This window comes from Etheostoma spectabile, chromosome 5 (genome assembly GCF_008692095.1).
Source record: "Etheostoma spectabile isolate EspeVRDwgs_2016 chromosome 5, UIUC_Espe_1.0, whole genome shotgun sequence".
Taxonomy (NCBI): Eukaryota; Metazoa; Chordata; class Actinopteri; order Perciformes; family Percidae; genus Etheostoma; species Etheostoma spectabile.
In genome coordinates this window covers 13,848,887-13,853,206 of record NC_045737.1, presented here as the reverse complement: position 1 = coordinate 13,853,206, position 4,320 = coordinate 13,848,887, and the positions used below count along the sequence as shown (strand labels likewise).

Sequence of the window (4,320 nt, the reverse complement as noted above, 5' to 3'; positions counted from 1 at the left end):
ATTTTAAGATCTGTCCAGGGACAACAGATGAAATATAGCCTTTTGGCTATTTCTGATGCATTTACAGCTATGTTAATTAATGTACATTGTCCCTGTCAAATAAATTAATAAAATAAAATAAAATGTATTAGGCTTGATCATGCAAACTCACTGATACACTGTCCTTACAAAGTGCTAAATTTCAACTGCACATTTGTCAGCAAATAAATGAATGTTCAAAGGTGGAGAGACAAGGTGAGACAAGTTTGTCCTGCCATGCGAACACAGTAAACACAGAGCAGCAGGACGGCTCTGTCCACAGCCTGTCAAAATACAGAAATCTCACTTTGGAAGGCAGACAGGCTGAACACTGTAATGCCTTGTGTTATCTAGCAGAAGCAGACAGACAGAGCAGCGATTGGATGTTTGGCCCTCGGCGAGGCAGCAGGTGCCTGGAGGCACAACAGTACAAGTTATGGGAAATATGTAAACATATGTCGGCAGAGTTAGCCGAGTCATGTAGGCTGCTCCTGCAGCCTACAAAAACTCTGTTATTCTCAGAGAGAAAATCAATATAAGACCACCATCTCATATACAGTAAGCTAGTTTCAAAATATTGAAAAACTCCCACATAGAGTTTCATAAATTTAAATAAAAACCTACATACTAAAGAAAAAAGTATTGAGAAGGTCAAAAGTTTAGTGATGTTAACACAAAGTGGCACAAAAACTTTTCACGCAGCTGACTGGATACATTTATCAACAAAATACTCTTTATTTCAAGTGAGCAACAGCAGCTTATCTCAGTTTCTGAACCATTTATCAGAGGAATAATATTTGGCTTAGGTTTAGGAACCTTTTTTTTTCAATGTTGATACTTTAAACACATTACTGCAAATACTACGTCAATTTCGAACGCAGGACTTTGATTTATGGATTTGTTTTCTTGACTTTGCGTGCCAAAACAGGGGCTTGATTAACTATCCAACTATAAATCAAGGAGAGTATGTCTGTCTGTCTACCAAAGGAAGGGCAGTGTCAAGTGCAAGCTCTTTAGATCTTTGGGTGAGGGGACCCCTTTCAACTGTTACACCGCTGAACGGCATGCTGGCTACAGCTCACACTATGTAGCTCCCTAAAGTATATTTAAGAAGGGATGAAGTAAGAGAGACGGAAAATGTTACATGTTACAAACATTTCAAGCATAAGTGGTGTAACAATCAGGATGAACGCTTATGCTTCCAAAAATAGCCTGGTCCAAAAGAGCTGTTGATAAAAATGACTCTAGCATTGTTAGGGGATGCAACTATGTCATGGCAGGTATATTGCTTAGGACCCAAGGAAGCGCTGTGACGAGACAAAGATGTTTGGATGAGCAGCTCTAGAGAAAACTGCAAGCCGTAATGCCAAAGGCCAAGCAATCGACCCATTCCCAACACAAAACAAAAAACAAAATGGGAATGGGAGATGGAGCTCTGATTGATTTATGGCATGTTACGCCCAGAACACACCTATGAATTAAAGAAGACACTAAGTACAACCCTTTTGAACCATGCGTCCGGCACACAGACCTTTTTTTCCCCCGATAAAACTAGCAAAAGTGGATTTGGAGACACCCTGAACGCACTTGCGCCATGCACTTACCGTGATCTTAGATTGTTAAAATAGGGCCCTGAGTGTTAAAGAGCATAAGTTAAAGCTTTCATGAACTGACTGCAGGTTCCTCAGCCGTTCTTTTCCCAGCATTCAAAGATGTTTCACGTGCATCCAGATATGCTTAACAATTACCAGTCCAGTCACAGATTAGTGGTTGGTTCAAACTGTCAGAGATAACAACAACATAACCTTTTATTTACGCTTGAGAGCTGATGCAAAACCACCCAAAAACAAACAAAAAACTCTTTCTTTTCAATCCTTAATACATTCCTGTCCTTAGACCTGAACAGATTCCAGTCACGGCTCTCTGACTCCCTGACAGGGCGTTTCTGTTCCCGCCAGGCCTGGTGGCTCAAAAGGAAATTGATCTTTAGAATCCAGCCCCAGTTTTGGAAAAATAATCACTCAAACTCTGTGCCACATGCCAGCAGCCCTCTGATGACCACTCATTTTTCTCAGGGACCTGGAGTACATGACAATTTGTTGTGTGCAGGATGAAAAAGCGAGCTGCCAGCACAGTGGGCTGTACCTACTTTTAAACAGAGCAATACCTCTGACCTCACATTTACTCTACCAGGCACCCTAAACATTCCTTAAACATCTCTGACAATGCCAGATTCATAACCTTAACCCTCAGCTTAACCACTTTCTCCACGCATTTCTTACACAGCCCTGCACCTCATCATGCATAGGTGAACAAGTTCGAGTTCTCGGAGAAACCCCAGCTCTTGACCCCAGGCGGGTGTCGCCATAATCAAGCTGACGAGCAGAGATTTGTCTTTCTTTTCATGAAAACCTCCCCCTCCTCAGAAAAATCCCTCTCACATTGGAGCTCTGAGGCAGGGGAAGTCTTTGAACTTATGCTGAGGAATATATTGGGCTTTTAGATGAGTAGAACGGACTTGAATTCGAAAGATGGAGTGGAATCAAAGAGGCGAGTGGAAATGTTCTCGTCTGCCAGGATGTGGTGAAGATCAGGGAGGAAGGAGGAAGGTACCTAACGCTTTCTCTGGGGCTCTCTCATGTGGGAACAACAGCTGGCTCTCTCTCATGCAGTTCAAGGCGGAACATGGAGCATTTTTTAAACTCCCCCAAAGATCTGCGCTTAAAATAATTACAGTAAACAAATGAGAGCATGGGAGAGATGATTAGATTGCCTTTTGTTTTCTAAAATGAAAGAGGCGGATGCCAACAATGCTGGCGGAAACAAAATAAGATTTTAGAAATGTTTATTTGTTTTAAGTCCACCTTATATTTAAATTTAAACTTCATTTAACCACTAAAAGCGCCACTGATCTTAAAATCTAGTTTTCAAGAGAATCCTGGCCAAGAAAGGCCAATTACGTTTGTTAACAAATACTGCAAAATAAACCCTGTTAATAAACCCTGGTTGGTTAATTTTACCAAATCATGATAATAAATAAACCCCTTAAAATGAATACCACATTTCCCAATCACATCATGACGTGGCCATTCCTGAAGAGGACAAACATCAACTACAATTGCTGAAAAACAACACACTGTCTTGCTTCTTGGTGCTATAAAGTCAGACCTTCTGAGTTGTACCATACATTTTATAACATAAGAAGCGGAGTAGAGGCCTCTTGAGGCTGACAGTCTGCTCAATTATGGATGATCTGTTTATTGTAATTCCACTAACATCCTAAAATCTAACAAGGTGATTATTCATTCATGTCAAAGCGCCCACTGCTGCTCAGCATTTCAGGAGCGGGAAGTCCAGTTCTGACCCCTGTGTTCCCTTCTCTTCAATCTTTCAACTTGGGTTTATACGAGCAGGGAGAAGAGGAGGAAGGGGAGAGAGGATGGAAAGTGAAGTAGAGATGGCTCGTCCTGAGATGATCCCGGTCCACGCACACCAGCTTACATCTAATCCTTCATGGCGGAGTGTGTGTGATGAGAAAGATGAAAGGGCGTGACATTCACACCCAGACTGAGTAATCATCGTTAACAAGCGTTACACCCTCGTATCACACCTGTGGTAATAAATAGATATATAGCTTTGTAATCATCAATCTAGAAGACTTGTAAATTAAGTAAATTTTTTTCACACTTTTTCACATTTCAACTTTTGGAGAACACTTTCACAGTTGGATATAGGCTGACTCCTTAACACACACCTCCAGGGACATACATGGCATGCAGTTCTGTTTGTACTACATTTGGTGTGTGAATACACAGACGTGTTCCAATGTATGTTGGTGCGTACGGTGCTGCGTAGGCAGGTAGCGTACGGTGGGTTGTTACAGCTTTTTGTTGTTACCAATATTGATGCTAAAATGCTCTGTAAAGCTGAGGGAAACTGCAGGGCCAGGTGCAACATGTAGTAAAGGATCAGTTCTTCTACTGCTTTAACATCTAAATGTATGACAATAGAGTTCAGAAATCCAGCATAAGGATTACATATAAAATCATCCCACACATCATTTCCACCTGCTGGACAGAGAGGCTGATGTGGCGGAATTGCACCTGTTGTTCCACCGCATCACATTTTCTGTCGACGGGAGAAGTGGCTGAAATTGCAGCGACAGTGACCGCTCTGTGGGAGGAAGAGCAGGACAGATGGAAGGCGAGAAAGAGTGGGAGGAAGCAGTTGAGCGTGTGAAATCATCTTCACGCCAGAGGCTACGTGACAGGTGACTGCAGCACATTTCTAAAGCCTCGGGGT

General features: G+C 42.1%; 1 protein-coding gene and 1 long non-coding RNA gene across 3 annotated transcripts in view; one reads left to right on the top strand and one right to left on the bottom strand.

Annotated features, from left to right (window-relative positions):
• fras1 (Fraser extracellular matrix complex subunit 1) overlaps window positions 1-4,320 on the bottom strand; it is a 242,061-nt gene that overhangs the window by 196,612 nt on the left and 41,129 nt on the right. The gene's annotated exons all lie outside the window — the stretch shown is intronic.
• LOC116689099 (uncharacterized) overlaps window positions 1-4,320 on the top strand; it is a 6,093-nt gene that overhangs the window by 681 nt on the left and 1,092 nt on the right. Inside the window, exon 2 of the long non-coding RNA XR_004331921.1 lies at window positions 1,230-1,233. This is a non-coding gene — a long non-coding RNA (uncharacterized LOC116689099). The remainder of the gene's footprint in view (window positions 1-1,229; window positions 1,234-4,320) is intronic.